Here is a 22,825-nt window from a genome sequence, read left to right on the forward strand (position 1 = left end):
TTAATTACTAAATACTAATAGTAACTATTAAAATTATTCTAATTATAAATAATATGCCTTCGATCTTGGATTATAATTTTAAAATTCCTGTGTTGTTTTACTCATTTCTCCCATTCATTAATTAATTCACTGAACAAATATCAAGTAAGTGCCCATTAGATACCAGGAGTAGTAATAGATACAGGGAGTACAAAAATGATTAAATGAGGGCATTGATGAGAGTAATTTATTTGTAGAAACAATGCCTATTGCAGTTATTAACTAGTAGTCTTCTGAGTGAGTTGAGAAGGCTGACAGTATCTCTTTACTCTATTCAACAAATATTATTGAGATTCTTTAATGGATCAAGAGATTTCCTAAGTAGCGGATATATAAAATTGAATAAGATTGTACCTGCTTGTAGTAAATCATTTCCATAATAAAAAGATAAAGGGTTCATTTTGTAGGTTTTATAGCAAGATTTCTGATCTAGCCTCAGAGAAGTAGTCACAGTTCCAAGCATCTAGGAGGCATTTAATTGAGATTGAATATAAAACGAAGTACCAGAGAATATTTAATGATATACTGTGGTACTATTGACATGAATTAGAATATAGCTATAATTTATTTTAAAAGATATTATGATTTGTACATAGTAAGCGTGATAACTGAATAATAGAAATGTTGAACAATGACACCTTTGTAGCAGTCAAGCTATTGCAACAATAATTTTTCATTAAAATCATGCAAAACTTAGTGAAATGTATCTTGAAGTATTTTTTTTTTTTTCTTTTTCATACACCTGTGGTCATCTGCACCTCAGCTGATCATGGCTGGATTTGGCTGAGATTTGCTTGGAGCTGAGATCTGTTGCATATATAAATACTTGGAATGATAGAATTTATTTCTGCCAGATATTGACTTATTTTAACCAACTGCAAAAATCAGAATAAATTACTAACAGATATTACAATTGAAATACTAGTCTGAGCTTCAAATGAGATTGGACTGTTATGTTAAACATTTGGACTGTAATTATGTTGTTAAGATTGGTTTATTAAAGCATAATTAGTAACATTATCAGTAGAAAAACATATTGTGCTATAATTAAATCATTTAAATAACCATTTCTTGATGCCTTAATATGCTAGGTTTTGCAATTCATTAAAGTAGATGCATTCTCTGTAACTACAATTTATTATTAATAGTTTGCTTTTCTAGAAATGCTAGAAAATTTAGAATTCCGCATTAACATTTTGTAATAATATGCTATTCTGATATTGATGCATTATGTTTATCTACAAAAATTGTAGCAAGACAGAAATGTAGGATAACTAGAAGATTTGCAACCTGTTCACTTTTGACAATTATTAGAAGTAGAATTTTTTTTCTCTTTAGAATAATATAGATTATTTTGGTAATGTGCTAGTTCCAGTTTTAATCTAAGAAGAGAAACTTATATACTGAGGTTATTTTTACAGGATACCAGTGTTTCCAAACAGAATGTATTATTTTCTGTTTCTTAAATTCTATACTTAGAATTTGTTCAACCAAACAGGCTATTAAAACTAATAGCACAGAGATAATTAGTACAGATGTCTCAGAGAACTCACTATTTCTCCCAACCCAATGGAATTTATCACTGGGATTGGGAAATGAAAATGAAGCCATTGGGAATGTAGATGCTCTGCTAGTAATCATTTCTTTTACTGTAAGAAGATTCCTCAATGGACAGGAATATGGAAGTGTCCAGGAGGTATCTAAAGCATATAGTTTCTCTAGCAAATTCAGTAAATAGATCCATTTAAGTAAAATAAACTTAGTGCAACTGATTTTGCATGTGAATGTGTAGTTCACACATATCCATGTGTTGTCAATCTGTTCTTAGTTAATGAACTGTTAAACTGAACTGAATGATCATTCTATTGTGTTTAAGAAACGTGTTAACCTGCTAAACAGATGGCTTTAACCAAGAACAACAAAAGGCTTGGTTGTTCCTAATGCTTCCCATAATGAGTCAGCCACTTTTTTCTCTAACATTGTCCCTGCTAGACTGGTTTCTAAACATCTGTTACAGTCAGAGACTCTAGTTAACTTTTTTTTGTAAATGACTTTAAAGAGCATTTACACTGCCTTCTTTTATCTTAATTTTTATATGTTGGTCTCCTATGGATCAAGCAGAAGGAATTGCATGGAGTATCTCTTCATGACTTTATAAAGTAGGGTAAAAAAAAGAAAAGTTGTATTTGGAAAGTGATCAGTTTGATAGAGTATTCTCCTATTAACCAAGTGGCCATATTTCAGTAGGAGGCCAGAGAATTCTAAAAGTTTGTTTGTTCATTTGTTTTGGCAACCAATAATTGGTCACATTGCCTGTTTCAATGTTGCAAAGGAGCCCTGTGGTGAGACAAATGCAGGATAGAGGAGATAATTATGTTCAAAGTTTTAAAATGAAGCCAGAGCAAGAATTCTAGAAATTGACGATATCGGGAAGTCAACCTCTGGAAGCAGGCACCCAGGGGAAATCTCTTCTCAGATCCTATACACCTGGATTTTCAGGAATCTTCACCCTGTTCTCCTTTACTAAAACATAATTCACAGTCAAAACAGCATCAAAAATCAATTTTAAAAAGACGGTAAACATAAGATAGATTAAAGGACTTTCTAGACACAGCATGCCAGAGATCTGAGGAGCAAAGAGGAAACACATGAAGAGAGAGAACAGCAAAAGCTTATGAGAAAGGAAAGGGGCATAATACTATTTTCTTAAAAAATAATATTTTACAGGCTGTCAACACCAAATTCAAAAATGTATTTTTGAAAATTTTCTTCTTAATTTTATTTTTTGACAGTGAAGTCTAGAGGAGGTAAGCTATAATTCAATTTCTGTCACCACCACTCTCTCAGTCCTATTCTGAAGGTCCAGAGTCTTTCCTGAGTTGAGCAGACTTTAGATTTTATTCTGAGGGCTCTGGCAATCTCTGTTTAGATCAGGCTCCTTCCAGCCTCAATAGTCCATAATCACATGAGCTTTGTTATTAGTAAACTACCTGTGCTATTACTTTAATAATAATAATAATAATAAATAATAATAATAATAATATAATGAATAGTTAGAATTTTTATTTTAAAATTACTATGAGTTTTATTCATTAGTTTTTAAATGTTTATAAGATCTTAAGAATTTCAAGTCAAATTGTCACTAACTTAGGGGAAAAACCCATATGATGCACGTCTTTTAAAGAACAGAAGTGTACAATTTGCTTTTAAAATGAATATATTGTTTCCTTCTAGAGTTTTGGCTGGATTGTTTGCTATATGCTAGAAATCTTATCAACCGCAATCTCAATTTTCTTCTTTTTGAGCATTTCAAAATGACATTTGGCATTGATTCACCAGTTCATTATTTTCTCTTTATTGGATGAATGCACATAGACTGCTTTACCTGTATCTTAATTTTTAACATAAACTTTTAGCAGAATCTTTCATTTTCATTTTCATTACTGTGTAAGCAGATGTGATTTTTATTCTTTTTCCTTTTCGTTGAACAGTTACCTCATTGAAAATTTTCACTTGATTTAATTTAACTTTTTTTTTATGTTAGGTACATCTGTTGTTACCTCTGTCTGGTTGTCATTTTAATAGGTTGCCTAGAAGCTGTGACCACAATAGTGATATATTTTCCTGCTGTTTCTTTATTCTTTGTTTCTCGTATATCAGTTTCCAAGACATGGAGTTGGTACATTGTCATAGATTTGATTTTTGCCTCTTCAAATGTTCTTCCATAATTATTTTATTAATGATTTTAGAAACATTTTATGGTTAATTGATACATAAAATATTAAATCTCCTTTAGAAATTTTTTAGTTTCCCAAATGCACATCGATATAGATTATTTAATAGTTACTACAAAATTATCTTTGAAGCAATAAATTTTGTTTCATAAGGACATTCCCAAATGTAATTTAAAAGTGATAAACTAGGTTTTGATGGCCTAGAATTAATGTACATTTATTATTTTAATCTTTATGCAAATTTAAGAAACCAGTGTATTTAGGATTGGTTACATAATTTTCAGGATCCAGTGCAAAATGAAAATGTAGATTCCCTTGTTCAAAGTTACTGAGAAAAAAAAAAGTTACTAAAAATTTCAAGACAGCCACAGTAGTTTATGCAAAGGGCCTCTGTAAGCAGGTTGCACGCCTATGAAGTCAGCCCTGTGTGTACTTTTTTTAGGCTAATTGTTTGGTTTACATGCAAATCTTTAAATTGTTAAAGCCAACACCGAAGAATATCTTTACTAGAATGATTTGAAATGTATGGAATATTAGACTCATTGAAATTAAAAATATAAAGAAAGATCACATAGCTAAACTCAAATTCAAAGCATGGAATTCTGACATGAACTCTCTGATGGCACTTTCTTTTAGGACTTGATATTTCAGCCATATTTTCACTTTGGAAAATTCTAGATATAATTTCTATTTTATTTTAGCTTAAAATCTAACTTCCATAAATTCCAACTTCTGCCCCAAGTTCTACCCTAATGAACAATTCAGAGATAACTGTGTTTCTTGTTCTATTTAGGTGGAACCATATGAAGTTGTCAGTATTTAGACTTTTGGCTTACAAAAAAAAGACGGTTTTATGTGTTTCTACCTGACACATCAACCTACTAAATACGTGAAGGCAAGAACCATAGAGCACCCACCCCAACCAGTACCAAATGTATATACATAATCTTTCCACAAACTCTAGGTCTTCTCTTTCTCAGACCAATCATTTTTGACTCTTCACCATTATTCACATGAGAAATTTTCCAGACCCGTCAATATGTTGGTTTAGTGACTCTAAAAATTAGGTTTATTAATTTTCCTTTTGTGATTTGACATTCTTTATTAAAATGAATGATTCAAATGTTAAATCACAGACTGCACAGTGTAACATGTTTACCAGTTCCCATGATGTAAAACAAATCTAAATCTTGACCCTGTTTTTTTCCTTTGACAATGTCTAAACAATATGTCTGCTGGCATAAATCTGTGCAATTATGTGTGAAACTTAAAGAATTTTAATTACATATATTATTTTTATCCTTTTGCCAGAAAATAATCCCTTCAGTAATGCCCCTTTTTCCATTTTTTTTGTATTCTTTTCCATTATTCCTTCTCTTAAAACTATAGCATTTTCTGTAGAAAATCATAGTTCTTTCCACTTCTGAGGTCTGAGATGCATTCATTCTCACAACCTAAACCTAACTGATATGCGGGCAATAAACTCAGTAATATTAGTATAATGAATACTGTTGCAAGTTCTTTAAGGCTCATGTACAACATCAGAAAGTAAATCAGAAAAAAAAATTGATTAATGTCTATGGTCTAAATATATAATTTTCTGATTATTTCAACTGAGAGAAAAATAATATTAGTACAATGTAGAACATTAGGATTCTAAAATTATCATCTGCTGAACATTTTCCATCAACACATTTTATACAGAAGTCCAGTGTGAGAAAACCCAAGCTCACATGTAGCTGCTCTCCCCACCACTGGGCGCTGTATTAATCTCAGTGTATTGGCATGCATGTGCATACACACACACATGCACACCAAAACAAAACAAAACAAAACAAATCATTACATCTGAATTCTCAGTGACTTAAATAAACCAAAGTTTGTTTGTTACAAAAATTTCAATGTCAGTCAGGCTACCCTCTTCCATCTTTAAACTATAACACTCATTAATCGTAATCTTGAGATACCCAACACACACAGCGAGTTTAAGAATAAAATGAGCTTTTTCTTCTCTCAGCTGCAAAGTGATACATGTCACTTCAAATCATAATCTATTAGTTAGATATTTTATACTATCCTATCATAACTGTCTCTGAAATATCTGGAAGTGCATGAATATTTGCTGAGCATGAAATGTCTGCCACAAGTCGGGTCTCTTAAGAACATCTACCTGAATGGACAGGCTCCAGAGATACATGAGCATCTCCAAGATTTCCTTCTAAAAAGATTTCTGGGTCTGCTCTAATGAGGGAGCGAGTCCAGAAAGATAAGACCTCAAGAGTAGAGGTTAGTGCCTTATTCATCTTTTAGTTCTTCATATTTTATTCTGAATCTGGCACTTTCTGGGTGTTAAATTAAGTTTGATTGATATGAAACAAAATCTTCAGCTGCCTTCTGAGTGGTTCCAAGCCAGGGTCTAAAGCTCAACGCTTCCTGAATCAGTTCTTTTTTTCCGAGTCATGTTCTCCCTTCAGAGTTTCCAATTTTCATTACAAATACCACCTGTGATATAGTCATTTGCCCTTAATATTGTAGATTTCTATTTGGCCTTGCATATTCTTTACTTTTTGTATAGTTAATCACATTCCAAGGATTGTTGCCTCTGATTCATGCCCTTTTCTCAATGTTATTTCTCCAGTCTAAGCCATTCACATATTAGCTTGCAGCTGAACTGTTATAAAACCTCCTAGCATTTAAACTCTCCTCATTCAATTGATAGGTCTGTCAGAATTGTCTTCTTATAGCAGATTTAATCTCTGTCTTGAAGTATGTTCCAACACCTAAAGTGACAGTTTTTAATAGGTGCTACATGCAGAGAAATAGAGATGAAAGAGTTAGTTTAGTAAATAAGTTTATAAATTATAGCTTAAACATAGTTAAATAGGGTTTGCTTTTTGCTCTTGTTGTGTTAATGTATATTAGAAATTTTAAAAAGACAATGCAATACAGAATGTATTTAACAAAGGAATCTGTTTTCTTACAAGTATTATTTCAGAGCTGCCATAAATCAAATTTTTAGGGATTCCTCATTACAAACAGAATTACATCTAGAGGATTCAGTATTGTATTCAAGTCTCTCTACAACAGGCTTAGTGGACAGTTATGGTCTGTTCTCACAGCATTTATTTATGTGTTCTTTGCTCAGGTCAGTTTGCACTCTGTGGCTTCTGTGCACCTTCTACTCCATGTCTTTGTTGCTACTGTTGTTTTACCATGAAATCTCCTCCAACCCTATTCACAATTTCTATTTTGAAAAACTGAACTCATTTATCATAAATTCCCTTCCTTCTTTATTAAGATTTATTGAGATATTATGTTCTTACAAATCATAGTTTTCATACAAAGATGGAAGAATTCTAATTTAATGGGATATTTACTACGTACTCAACAAAGTGCTAGGTATTTTACATATACTATTTTATTTAGTCATCTCATTAATGCAATGAAGAAATATTAATAAACCTATTGTACAGATTAAAAAGTACTGAAACATATACAGTTAATGTCATATGTGTAAGTTTTCGAAGTTATTAGCTAGGGATGCTGTGGTTTAAAGAAGAAAAAACTATCTCCAAAACTTCTTTAAGTTGCTTACTCTCTATTTCATATCACTTTGTTTTTATTTCTTTTGTAGTATTTGATGAATTCTACCATGTATCCCAGTGATTTACTGCTAGAATACAAGCTCTATGAAGACAAATACTATACCTTATTAGATGCATAACAATTACAATTGCATGTTATCCTGATGAATAGATATCGATTTGAATTTGATCAGTTCTGTTTATTAACATATATAAAATGTTTTGTTTGCTTCGGTATGAAGCCTCATAGTTTTCTTTGTTCAAATTAGTGTTAAAATATCTCTGGGAATGGGACTATATTGTGTCACTTGTAATAGATGTATCCTGACAAATGCATGGACTGCTTCTCAGATACTCTTTTCTTCACACTGTTGCTCCAGGATAAGCTTTAGGATTTCAAGTTTATGAAGGAATTTGTATTAAAAATGACAATAAAACCTCATAGGCTATGTCAGTATACAAAAAGATACGAGATTTTCTAGGTTGGTACTAAAGTGGGCAAAATCAGAGAGGTTAAAAGAGATGTCAGCAATAATCTGAAGGCAGAACTTTTCAAATAGTTCATTGAAAGCGTTTTACATGTGCTTCCTTGGAGTAGTAGATACTTACTTGAAGTAGTTAAGTATCAAGAAAGAATCAAAAATACTTTTCTATTTTAGGCTCAGGTGTGACCCTTAGCAGTTATGCATTGCAGATTGCTCTTTAAATTATCTCCTTGAGAGTAGTACTTGCTTTTAAATACATATTTTAATGTAATTGTATTCTGTGACTGATACTGGCTGCCTCATAGTCACTGAAAATAAGAATGCTTCATTTTTATCTTAACAACTGAATGTCTTCCAAGGTCAATTTGGGATTTAAGTCTTATTTCAAAACAGACTAGATGGCAGCTGAAGAATTTATACTCATTCCTGGATAAGCACTACTTCCTTTTCGGTTCATAGACACTAAGGCTGCCTCAGAAATGATATAGATCATTGAATGATGTGTTTGATCCTGTTTACATACTAGAAAAAATAAAGATAAATGTTTGAGAGTCCCCATATTCTTTTCAGAGACAAATGGAACCCAGATGTTCTCAACTCCTTTAAGTTTAAGGGCCTCGCACCTCACTTCAGGCTACAGGAGCAGTATTCTAAAACCCACCAGAGTTGACTACAAGACAGATAGTCTTCTATCAGGTTCTCGTCCCCAGACATTTTATGGAAAATCTTGAGAAATGTATCAGTGGATTAAAATCTCTCTCTTTTTTTTTTTATTACTTTTGACCTTTCACAGTAATCTTGCCCTAGAAGAGTGTTTCATTCTGTACGTCAATTTTTGCCATCTCGTCACTTTTTCCAGAATAATGCTGCTCTGCATTTCTGCCTTTGTCCCAAGTAAAAGCAAAGACTTTTAATTCCTCAAAGCAGGATTAATACGAGGCTCTAATATTGTTATTTTACCCCTTAGGGTTTAACTACACCCATGAGAATGCTTTAGATGATGTCTTCTAGTTCCCATTCCAAAGAATAAAAGTATTTTTTATCATTCCCATCTAAGGCCATCCTCTTGTATAACTATAATAACCTGTACAAACACAATTTGAAGCACTAAAATAATAGCCACCTTTTCCATTATTAGACAGAGAAATTTATCACCTCATTGTCTCAAACCTTTTAATTTCAGAATTTCAGAATTTATTTCAAATAGTTTTTACCTTTCATTCAAAATCTCATTTCCAATCAAAGGAACAAATTTCACACCCCTTTCCCCACCAGGTTCATTCAAGAAAAAAAAAATGTATGGAATGCCTCTTCTTAGACATGGATTGTTGAAAAATCAAGGTTTAGAGAAGAACAGTTGCCTTTTTAAAGAAAGATATGACAAATTAAACTTTTACAATCAACACTTAAAATTGGTTAAATGCAAAAATCATTATTCAATAAATATGAATATTGTAAAAAGTATTTTTAAAAAATCAAGGTTTAGGAGAACTAGACATAGACTTTGTGCTTGTGGAGCTTAGTGTAGGAGGAGAGATGGATATGAACCCAATGACAACATGTGTGACTGCTGATATTACTGATAGGTTATGTGATATGAAAGAAGGGTACATGATGCTACAAGACTATAACTCACTGAGAAAGTTACCCTGATCGAAGCACAATGAGGAGTTTCCTAGGAGAAAAACATCACCTAGAGTGAGAATACCAAAAAGGAAAGAGAGAGGCAGAGGGAGAGAGAGCGAGCAAGCACAACTGTATATAGTGTGTGTTGAGAAGTGTGAAACATTAAAGACTCAAAAAAACCCAGTGTGATTGAAACTCAGAAAGCAAGGGGAGGAATGGACTAAGATGATATGGGAAACAGGCAAGAATGGGACCACACAGGGCCTGGTAGTAGATGATAAATGATTTGATCTTTTTCAAAGAAACACAGTCTTACAAAGATTTTAAGCTGAGGCATGTGTTAACTAGATTTACATTTGAAAAATTATCCCTGTAACCGCAATAAATAGAGCATATTGCATGGGAGCTAAATAAACATAGGAAGATTACTTAGTGAATTATAGCAGCAGCTCATAAGAGTACTATGGATTGGGATAGTGAAAAAAAAGGAAAGATAGAAGGATGTGAAAGCCATTAAGAAGTAAACTTATCTGAATTGCTGATCATTTATTTGGTTCTGAGAAGGGTGGGACTGCATAGTATCAGGAATAGCTCCTAGGCTTTTGGAGAACACAACTAGATTGAGGGTGGTGGAGTTTCCCAAAATAGCAGTCAGTGGAATAGAAGGAATAAATTAGAAAGAGCCTTTGTTTAGTCTTGAATATGTGAAGTTTGGAACATTTTTGAGAGTTGATATCAAGTAGAAAATTGAGTTTGCTTGTTTTAACCTCAAAGGATAAGTTTGAATTAGAGATATAAACTCTATCAATATCGACCAATAGAGGTAATAGATTTCATAGATGTGAATAAAATTTTCCAGGGAAATAACATAAAGAGACAAGAAAATTGGGTGTGAGACTGAGCATTGAGGTAGAAACACAGCATATAATATGGTGAGTTAGAGGAGGATGAGCTTCTGCAAAGTAGCAGAAAGATCAGCCAAAGATTAAATATAGATTTTCACTTCCAGAAGAAAAAAATCAAAACCGTCTATATCTTTCTCAACTATATATCTACTTATTAGTCAATCTAACCAAATTCTTATATTATGGTTACCGTATTTCAGATATTGTTCTAAGTGCTTTACAGATATTATCTTAGTTAATTTTGAAATAGTATCCCCTCTATTTCCTACTCCTATCTCTCCTTCCCCATACCAACAGATTTTAGTCAGCAAGGTATCAGTATTTTAGACATAATGGCAATTAAGTTAACTAGGGTAAGCAAACTGGTATAATAAATAACACTCAAATCTCTGTGGCTTATTACAATGAATTTCTATCTTACTATAATATCTAAGGAAGATAGGTCATTGCGTTCTTTTTAACTTGAGGAGAGTTTTATTTTCTCTCTATTTTTAGTTTTTTAATTATTAAAAATTATTGAGGTGCCATTGATCAACAAATCCAATGTTTCAAGTGTACAATTCAGCAGCAAGTCATATATATTGCATTGTGTGTTCACCATCCACAGTTAGATTTCTTTCCATTACCATATATTTGACCCCTTTTACCTCTATCAACCTGCCCCCTTCCACCCTACCTTCTGGTACCACTAGTCCACTATCCATGTCTAAAAATCTCTGTTTGTTTGTCATGTTTGTTTGTTTAGGTTTATATCCTACATATAATTGATATCATGTGGTTTCCAACTTTTTTCTGTCTGGCTTATTTTGCTTAGCATGATTACTCAAGATCCATCCATGTTGTCGCAAATGGCAGTATTTCATATCTTCATATAGCCGAGTAATATTCCATTGTATATATGTACCATATCTTCGTTATCCTTTCATCTATCGTAGGACACTTCGGTTGCTTCCCTGTCATGGACACTGAGAATAAAGCTGCTTTGAACATTGGTGTGCATATATCTTTTTGGATAAATGTTTCCAAGTTTTTTTGAGTAAATACCCAGTAGAAGGATCGCTGGATCATATGGCAGTTTCATTCTTAGTTTTTTGAACAACCTCCCTACTGTTTTCCATAGTGGCTGTACCAGTTTGCAGTCCCACCAGCAGTGTATAAGGGTTCCTTTTTCTCCACATTTTTTCCAACACTTGTTATTACTTGTCCTGTTGATGATAGCAATTCTGACAGGTGTGAGATGATATCTCACTGTGGTTTTGATTTGCATTTCGAGTCTGTGTTGAAGAGTCCTGAAGGAATCTTCCATCATGTGGCTCACTGCTCCTCTATGTTAACCAAGTCCTCTCCATTCAGCTGGTGGAATGGACATTTTAATGGGATTGGCTTGGGAGTAACCTACAGCATTTCCCATTGACAAAAACTCAATAATATGGTCACTTAAACTGCAAGGGAACCTAGGAACAATGGTCTTGCCATGTGTTTAAGAGGAAAAGGAAATAGGTTTTGATGACTACAAAGCATTATTTTTACGACGGAAATCTAGCCAAAGTTAAAGAACATTGTAACAAAAGTATGTTTATTTGTTTTTATTTTTTCAAGCCATGTAGCCTTCTTATTACAGAATTTAGTCCATCACATAAGCAGATACACCCAGCATGTTCCATTGTCTAGAGAAAACAGAAAACAAATGTAATGTTCTATAGTAATGTTCAACTCATTACTATAGAACTTTCTTTTCTCCAGGATCTCAGATAACACCATGGATGTCTCTTCTGCAATTGGCTCACGTTTCTTAAAAAAATAGGCAGGAGGGAACAGATTTACATCATGGAAGTCAATTTACTTGAGAGTCTGCATGCTCTTCTTATGGGGCCTTGGGAGCCATCTACTCAGCAGCCTGGAGATGCGTTCCATTGCCGCTTTGACATTTTCCATGCTGATAGTTCATTCTTCCCTCCCTACTGCCAAGGCTCTCAAAATTATGCAAATTTACCACTGCAAGGGAGAACATCTTCTATACTGCTGATAACTTATCTCCTAAGCACAGTGGTGGAGAGCTGTACCACACAGTGTTTTGCTAAGCAGATGTGGATGCATACTGGCTTATTCATTGCTCACATTTTCTACTCAGATGAACTCACAACAGAGGCAACACAGTACATCTTTTATTTCCTAAAATAAAAAAATATATATATATGTGTGTGTGTGTGTGTGTGTGTGTGTGTGTGTATCTATATCTATCTATCTATCTATCTATCTATCTATCTATCTATCTATCTATCTATATGTAATTTTCACTGCATTTCCATGGCTATGACCCTTAACAAATACAGAGACAGTTGGGTTAACAATCACATGACAACCACATCAAGTAAAGGTGTTCCATTGATTTAGGAGTCTCTCTTTCTCCTAAGATATTTTTTTTTATTCACATATCTTTAATTTGATTAACATAGACATATTTTATTTCATGGGTGAGAAGAAGTAGTGAAACTAGTTGTTTTTTCAAAATGTTAAAAATATTTCTGGAAGTAAATATCTATTTTTACGTGAAATTTATGGTGAGATTTAGCTGTGTTTCTATAGAAGAACCAGTTTGGAAAAGGGTGAATGAGTTAAAATCTATGTCATGGTGTTGAAATCCTCACAGGTACATGCCTTAATATTGATTTTTTGATATGGGTTTGAAGATCTGTCATGAAGATCTATTGACTTACGTGGCTTGTAATAAAGGCTACAGATACTTTTTCCAGATTGTATTTCTCCACATAAGGTTTTCCAAAAATATATCCAGACATGTTTTGAAAGATATAATAGGAGGCAGAGTATATTTTTTAAGACTTGATATACAGACACATTAGGTTTAATTTCTGAATTTATTTCTGAATTGTGTATAGGCTTATTTACACTGAAAAAGATAAGCAGATATAAGTGGAAGCTAGAAAGATAATCCAGGGTAGGATGAAATCATCATGACTCAAAGGATCTCAGGCACTGTGTTATCTAGGGAAGCCCAGTGTCTAAGCACCTTTCATTCTCCTTCAGTATGAAGGAATAAAGATGCAGCAGTAGGTAGCCATAACACAACTCCCTTATATTGCCCAGATATCTGTAAACTATTTGGGGGATATTTTATGAACTGAGAATTCTTGAGGCCACTTTCAAAAGTAACAGGAGTCTTTGGAGGCATCTGGAACAAGCCCAGTCAGATTTGAAGAAGCTCAGGGATCTGTACTGTACTAAGATGAATTCTTCTAGCTAAAAGTTCTAGTGATGGAATGCAAGTTTACAGAATAGGGATCATGGCCATTGCCTAGTGATCAGTCTTAAAAGAGCATCCTGTGCACAGAACATTTAGGGATGGAAAGTAAAGCTGTAAGCATCTCATTTCTTTCCTTTACTCATGGCCGAATAATATTCCATTGTGTGTGTATATATCACATTTTTTTAGCCATTCATCCTATGATATCACTTTATATGAAGAATATGAGAAGAGTACAAACTTGCAACAAATATAAAGTTCTAGAAATCTACTACACAGGATAGTGAAATAGACAACTATTTTTTATTATAATCATCAAACTTGCCAAGAGACTAGATTTTAATTATTCCAATCACTAAAAAGAAGAGATAATTATATGACATGATAGAGGTGCTAATTATCACTATAATGCCAGTCATATTACAGTATATAAATATGTCAAATTAACATGTTGTAGACTTTAAATTTATACATTATATGTGAAATATATTTCAATAAAAAATAAAGGCACTTAATTTTTCCATGTTATATTTTATTTACATAATACTTGCCTTATTATTTCCATTTGCTGTAAAAATGGACTAATGTGAATGGGTAAATGTTCAAATAAAAATTAAATATTTTAATGTTGCTGCTCTTACATTGACTTGAAGATAAAAGACACTTAAAATTATATAAAATGCCCTTGCAATGGAAATTTTCAGTGTTCTTAACAACAGTGAAAAAAATATCATCATCCTGAGTTTTCAATTTATTATAAATACACAAAAAATGTAGTGCCTGGAGCAGTTGAACTCTGAATTTTTTAAATTACTACAGTCATTACTTAGATGTTGCAAGATTTTAGGAATTAAGTAAAAATATAATCACAGTCATGCATTACTTATCATTGGGGATGTGTTCTGAGAAATGTATCATTAGGCAGTTTCATTGTGTAAACGTCATAGAGTGCACTTATACAAACCTAGTTGTTATAGCCTACTACACACCTAGGCTATGTGGTATAGTCTATTGCTCCTGGGCTACAAACCTGTATGGCATATTATTCTTCTGAATACTGTAGGCAATTGTAACACATTGTATTTGTGTATCTAAACATAGAAAAGATAAAAATACAATATAAAAGATGAAAAACGGCATACCTGTATACCATGAATGGAGCTTGCAGGCTGGAAGCTGTTCTAGGTGAGTTAGTGAGTGAGTGGTGAGTGAATATGAAGGTCTAGGACATTATTGTACACTACTATAGACTTTATAAACTCTGTACACTTAGGCTACACTAAATTTATAAAAAAAAAAAGTTTCTTCAATAATAAATTAACCAAGCTTACCATAACTTTTTTGTTATGAATTTTCTAATTTTTTTACCTTTTTTATTTGACTCCTTTGTAATTATACCTAGCTTAAAATATATATTATGCAGCTGTACAAAAGTGCTTTCTTTATTCATTATTCCATATGATTTCTTCTATTTTTGATTTTATTATTATTATTATTTTAAAATTTTTGTTAAAAACTAAAACACAAACACACATATTAGCCTAAACCTGCACAGGTCCAGGATCATCGATTTCACTGTCTTTCATCTCCATATCTTGTCTCACTGGAGGGTTTTCAAGGGTAATATGTGTGGTGCTGTCATCTCCAGGATAACAATGCCTTTTTCTGGAATACCTCCTGTAGGACCTACCTGAGGAAGTGTCACTCTTTTCAGAAATATGTTGATGGTAGGTTTTTTTTTTTTTTTTTTACATCATAGATTTGCTGGTAAGTAGGTAATGCATCCCGATCATTCCTCTTTATTAATGAAAACCTTTCAGTGTTGGGGTCCACGTTTTAAAATTTTTTTAAGGAGCTTGTTGAGATCTGCAAAAGCTTCTGCTAAGCCATTCACTGTGATATTTCTTAGAGGTTAATTTTCTTCTGCAGTATTCTTTTCTCTTGCCTCTTCTTCAGCTATGTATTCTTGTTACAGCTCCAACAACTCGTTAGTCATTTCCTCAGGAACCGCCTCTAGCATCTCCTCAATGTCATCTTTATCCATGCCCAGTTTAAAGTTGTTTGTCACCTCAACCACAGCCTTGTTGATTTTTTGCAACCGTTGCACTACGATTTATGACAGCTATGATGTCACTAGGTGATAGGAATTTTTCAGATCCATTATAACCTTATGGGACCACTGTGGTATACTCAGTCTGTCATTGACTGAAATGTCATTATGTGGTGCATGACTGTTAGAAAAACCTCAGTTTTTTATTCTTGCCTGATAATGCCTATCAATAAATATTTCTGTGATCATTGATTAAAAAAAGACAAATGTTTTACAGCAGGACTCAGTGACTTGCTTCAAATAATAACAATGGTAAAATAGTACCTTACTGTGGAGAAACAAGGCAGACACCACTTTAAATAAGTGGTCAAGGTTAATATTAGTAGTGCATGTTGGTATTGTTCACCCTCTGATATGATGCAATGAGAAAGGCATTTCAGCTCTGTCATTCTTCTCCCAAACCTATAATTCCAGCCTAATCATGACATTAATTATACTCACTTAAATTGAGGGAAATTCTGTAAAATACTTGACCATTATTCATCAAAATTGTCAAGATCATAAAAAATAAGGAAAGACAGAAATTTTCATAGATCATAGGAGCACAAGAAGATATAAAAACTAAATCTAATGTTCTATTCTGGATTTTTATTATATCCTAGATAGGTAAAGAACTTTATAAAGTGGAAAAAAAGGTAAAATTTGAGTAGTCTATAGTTAAGTCAGTAGTACTGTATTAATGTTAAATTTTTAATTCGCACAAATATACTGTGGTCATATGAAATTTTAACATTAGGGGATGTAGGTTCGAGGATCTTTGCGATATTTCTATAAATATAATCAATATAAAAAGTTAAAATAAGTCTACGGCCATGCCACCCTGAACAAGCCTGATGTCTGATCTCGGAAGCTAAGTAGGGTTGGGTCTGGTTAGTACTTGGATGGGAGACCCCCTAGGAAGACCAGGTGCTGTAGGCGTAAAATATAAAAAAACAGCGACAAACCATCAACTCAGACCAAAAGAGGCTCAACCAAACGGTCATTCCCCGACCCAAAGTTAAAATAAGAAAAGTGAAATTCTATTAAGTATCTTGTACAGAAGAAATTTCTTCATTCTCATTCTTTTTTCTGTAGAATAACTTGCTGTGGAATTTTATTTATATAGAACTGGCTATAATTCTGATAGGGAATTAAGAAATTCTCTGAGATGGAATTGAGAAATCATAGCTTTTATAAACTAGAAGCTTCCCATTTTACATATGAAGAAACCAAAATTTGAAGAAGGTGTTTTACTTGTTTCGAAAGTATTGGGAAATATATGACATAGCCATGGCTGGAACTCAGATCTTTGAGTTGAATTCTCTTTCTACCATAGGTAATATCAATGAATAAATCTGTGTACCAGATACCACTGTACACATCTTACCAACATTAACTCTTTTAATTCTCTAAACAGCCCTTTGAGGTAGCTATTTTTCATTGTGCCTGACATAAAGTTCATATTATTTTTAACATGGGTTTAGTAGGCAAGTGACCTCGTTAGATTTACACTTCGGAAAGTCTACTTTGAGATTTTAAAGGATCTGTTGGTTTGAGGGAAAGTGAGATTGGAGACAGAAAAGCTCTTTTGAAGACTCCAGCAGAAGAGACCACTGGTATTGAGAGGATGAGAGCAGTGACCAAGGCTTTGCCAATGGGCATGAAAAAGGAGTTAATAGAGATGGGACTGACAGGAATGAGTGATTTATGGGACACACGAGATAAGGAAGTCAAAAATTCTCTACTGCTGAAATCAAAAGTTCAAAACTTCTCTATTGTCCTTACAGTTCTTTCACCCTATTCGTTTCACTATACCTAATTTTTGGCCCTATTTAAACCTCCCATCCTGAATGTTCATATGACTTTATGTTGTTCTATGCATCCAATCTAGATGCCACCGTCTGTCACTTAACAATTCTTGGCAAAATTGTCAACTCCACTGCCTTGACAAATCCCCTCTGGATTAACTCAGCTAGCTACCTTCTCACATAAACCTGGGCTGCTGGGAAGTCTGCAAAAATGACGAAAGTGTGCAAAGTGTATCTGATATAAATGTTTGGATTCTGTGCCCTTTTCTCTCTCCTTCATGTAAGAAAGCAAAATGAGACCCTCCTCTTCTCTAAGGCTGATTCACCCTCTTCCACAGGACTTAGCCTGATAAATTAATTGTTTTCTGTCATCAACATTTTTACATATTGGGCTTTTATTTTTTTTTTTTTGACATATTTAAGTTTCTCTAAGCTCCATATTTAGTTTTCCCTCAGCTCTTTATTTCCCTGCAGTTACTACCCTGTGTCTAGCTTCTCCTTCCCAGCCAAGCTGTTGAATCATCCTGATTAGTGTCCCACAGGATTAAGTCCTAAGTCCATTATTTTCAGTCTGTTTGGTATTTCTGGACAACATTCTTCTCCCTGTGGCCTCCCAGGTGGACTGAGAACCTTACATCTTGACATCATGCCTCAGAATCACCAGTGTATCAACAGTGGAATTCTCACAGTGACTCATATGTCAGGAATGGGAAGGGATTATGTTTTATCCAGGATTCTGTCTAGTGTCCAGTGCCTGCCTCAGAGTGGGAAATTGGTATGTGTTTCTCGAATTACTTGAGTAAAAAATTTAAAAAAAATTTACTGTTAAAGCCAGAGTATAGTATCATTTGTAATTTGATTGACAACAGATGTGATTTGCATCTATCAGTGCAAATATTCTAGAGATATTTTCTAGAATATCTCTTTGGTTAAGCAAGGCAAAGTTATATCCTTAATCTTGATTAGGCATACTTCTGACTTATTCTTTTCTATGAGGATTGATTGAAGTATATACCTGACTTAAAAAAAGGTAAAATTTCTACTCAGAATACTGGGAATATTCTAAAATTTAGTCTCTACATTATTTTCAAAATAGACTTCATTCTTATATATCTTTACTTACTACCTCTCTAGTCATAGTCATTTTATCATTCAACTTGTTTCAAACAGTCCATCAGGTCTCTAACAAGAGAACAACGACACAAAAAATGGAAATCCATACTATGAACAGGTCTTATATCAAGGCTTTCTGATTAATTCTCCCTTCCTTTTCAATGTCTAACTCATCCTGACTGAATCAATCAAAAAGCTATTACTTTAATACTTTGAAGTGTTGCTTTCAAAATCAATAAAAACACAGTTCATTTTTAATATGCAATATATTACAAAAATGAAAATTCACATTTACTTGGGGTAGAAATTTATGAAAAATTGTATGGTTGCTGGAAAACTTCGTGTGTGTGTGTATGTGTGTGTACAATTAATTCTTTATCACAAGCTTTGTATTACCGTCCTTTACCACAAGCTTTATATTTCATTTCACTTAGATTTTCATCACTATTAACTTTTTGTATGAATGTATGTGCATGCATAATGTAAAATTTAAGAGAAAATAATGAATTACTTTGTGGAGAGTTGCTGCTCAAGTCTTATGCATGTGATTAGTCGGCACTGAATAAAACAGCATATTCTATAATGTTCTACCCACAACAGACATCTACATTTAAAAAATTATGTGAGACATCTGAGAAGGATTCTCTAGCAAAAATTATGTTAAGTTCTTCATGGGGATATTAAAAACAGCTAACTGCATAATTGATAAGTAATCATATCATTTATTAATGGGGAATAAATAGAAGATCTGGCTTCTATTTGGGAATGATTAATTGGATTATATATGTATATTTAGGAGTGTCTGTTTTATAGCATTTCAATCACCATACACCTGTAATTCTACGGTAATTTTATGCATATTTATAATATTGAACTTGAATCAATGATTAACCTCAATTTCTGTTAGATTCTTTTATTCTTTTTTGTGTCACTTAAAATGTGTAATGTTTGTTAGTATGATCATATCTAATACAGGGCATTTTCTTATCAGTATACTATCAGATAGTCAATAAAATGGATATTTTATTTTGTAGTGTAAGTTATAATGTTGGTATTTATCATATTTATTATTATATTACTATAGCCTTTTTATTGACTGTCCTTGAACTTTCTGTATTCTTTGTTAAATGTGATCACATGGTCATGAAAGAAAAGTTTATAGATCATCATCAGTTGACAGTTTTCAGTGTAGTGTGTGTGCTTACTATAAGACAGAATTGAGTGATGGATGAACTTTTACTGAATGATGGATAACTATTTGTTCTGTTAATGACATTTCATCTATCAGCTATTTTTGATATGGTTGATCACAGATGTCGCTGACTCAATTTTTGTGGATTAACTGAAGTGAAAGTAATACCTGTTGGAAGTTTCACTAATACAAAATTTCTCCTCTTGGGAGTAGGATAGATTATATTATCTGTGGAAACGCTTTTCCTTGTGAGTTCTTTACTGTCGACTTTCTTGTTCTCTCAACAATATCTCTTCTATATTAGCTAAAATGGAGCCTTATACAGTTAACGATTTTTTTCCAAGTCATGGACAATTTATGTCTCCAAATCTGCATTTCTCCCTACAAGTCACAAGTGAGGAATAAGTTTATTTTTTTTAGAAAATTAGATGGATTTCTGGTCCTCTGTTTTAGGCTAAACTCCCTATAACCTATTCTTCACTTTGATTGCAACTAGCAACCTGAAAAACTACCATAAACAACTAACCGAAATCTCTGAAAAGTAAATGGAAGTGGGAGGATTGTGAAATATAGTCAAACTTTAGAGAGACAACCTGCATTGGTGTGTGTTTCCTATTGTTTTCCTCTCAATCAAAAAAACAGAACAAAACAAAGTCAAAAAAAGCAAAGCACTCAAGGAAAATAGATATTATGAAAGACATAGCAAGAAATATAACCTTAAGGTTAGAATTGTCAGGAAAATAATATATAAGAAGCACTTTTTAAATATCTTAACAAAATTTTAAAAATTAATAAAAACATATGCAAGGAACAACATGGTAGAAAAACAAATGAATGATTCTTGTTTTGTTATTTGCCTTGTTTGTATTTTTCACCTCTAAAATCATTTTTGATTATTGACATATTTTTTGTACATGTCATTAAATTAAGTATTGATTTCTAATATAATTTAAATACTTGTAATAAATAATCATTTATTTTGATAAGCAGATGTATTTTTTCTAGTCATTATTTTCATAATTTTGACTGTATTTAAATTTTCTCTGTTTCTTTAGACACTATCTAATGGCTCCCTACTGTGAGTTGCAATAAAATTAAACTAGTTGCTATTTCTAATTTGTCTACTCCTCCTGCACTATTCAGTTTTTGTAACTCGACATTTCTTAATATTTGCCTTTGTACTATTTAATATGTATATATTATTATGGGTACATTGTGAGCTTTAAAAATATTCTTACTCTCAGTTATTGTATATGACATAATTGGGGAGGTAAATCTGCTTTCTACATTCTTGCACTCTCTCCTCCTAACTTTTATAGGTGGATCATTTGTACATTCTCAGAATTATCAGTAAAATATTTTTCATTTTCCATGCCATTTTCCCCTTAAATCTACAGATGAATGGTTTCATTTCTCACTTCTTTTCTTGCTGACAGTATTTTCCTAATCAGAAATAGGTTGACTGATAAATTTCTTAAGAATATCTTACTATAAAGTGTTCCCTGAATTTATGGATGTTCATAACTATAGACTTTATAGTTGATGCACACCTTGGGAGGATAAAGATAAAGCCATTGGCTTCTTTATCTCCTTGATTAACTTGTAGATATTCCCTCCCACATTCTGGTGTCGACTTTTTCTGTGAAAAACTCTGATGCCCTATTAGTTTTCTTCTAAGTGATTTGATTTTTGTACCTAAGCTCTCAAATAATGCTTTCTTAATCACTGAAGTCTAATTATTATACAAGGATTTATCTTGGAGTTGAAAATTCTGAATATATACATATATAATATTCACATATTATATATGACATATGACTGACTATGCATTGTAACTTGGCCTAACATAGACTCTCTCTCTCTATATATATATGTTTTAATTCTATTTTATCTTCTATATTTCTGTTTTTTCAAAGAGAGGATTTACTTTGTTTTATTCTCTTGTTTCTCCTCTTTATGATTCTTATTTTCTTTAGAGTTTAATCTTCCTTGTTTTCTTTATAATTTAGTTTTTTCTAAAATGAATTTGTCTTTAATTCTATTTCACAAATCCTACTGGTTTTGATTTCACTCCGATTCTCTCTTCCTCAAGTTCTCGTATTTCTCTAAATTGTCCCTTTATATGTTTTAAATTGTTAGAATTTATGTTGGCATGTATAAATGTTCATTACATTTTTCATCTGTTTTATAGCAACACGTTTGTGATGATTAAAAGTTGATATGTAACTTTTAATCTTTGTTCTTATAGTATCTTTTATGGCTGCTAAGAAAATTCCTTTAGTGTGCCTCATATAGGAATGTTGAATGTCCTTGACTAGCTAATAGTAAGAGTTTCTTGTAGGAAGTGGAAAAGAGGTTATAGAATTTGTCCAAACATTGCAGATGAAGGGCCTCTCATCATTTACTAGAATGAAAGACTGTTTCCTCATGTTTGGGGATATAATAGATCCACTGCTCTTCTTATTCCCAGAATCCAATCTGTTTTGGGACAATTTCTATCTGTAGGCTTATACTCTCCTGTTTCCCGCTGCCCTACTGCAAGTGACACAATCTTTGCCTTCTAGAATGATGTATTTTATAGGTGTTTTCCAAAGATTTTCCCCTCTGGGCCCCAATGAGAATTGTGTTGGGTGTTCTCTTGCCACTGCCCTGAGGACTCCTACCCTGTTAACTCTTTACTCCAGCATTTCTGACTCTGGCTGGGGCCTTCTCTTTCTGGGGTCATGTATTTTGCTTGTGGATTTCTAGTGATCTATCACCACTATCTTCCAGTTATTTCTTCTACCAAAGCCCGGTGCTTCTTGCTCAGTTCAGTATTGTTTGTAAAGACATGTTATATGATTTGGAGTTAAGAGTCTTCCTTTGTTTCATGGTCTTGTTGAAAATAGACTTCTTCTTTTATTTCTTTTTTCTTTTTTTTTTCCTACAAGCGAGATGATTTAGAACTAAGGGACTACCATAAAAATATACAAATCTCTGTATATGTTT

At 32.9% G+C, this 22,825-nt stretch overlaps 1 protein-coding gene and 1 pseudogene across 1 annotated transcript in view; both read left to right on the forward strand.

The window, feature by feature from the left end:
* The window catches only part of GPC5 (glypican 5), a 1,124,843-nt gene that overhangs the window by 385,012 nt on the left and 717,006 nt on the right, over positions 1-22,825 (forward strand). The window lies entirely within an intron of this gene.
* LOC120582874 (uncharacterized) lies at positions 16,548-16,663 on the forward strand (annotated as a pseudogene).

This window comes from Pteropus medius, unplaced genomic scaffold (assembly GCF_902729225.1).
Source record: "Pteropus medius unplaced genomic scaffold, Ma_sr-lr_union100, whole genome shotgun sequence".
Taxonomy (NCBI): Eukaryota; Metazoa; Chordata; class Mammalia; order Chiroptera; family Pteropodidae; genus Pteropus; species Pteropus medius.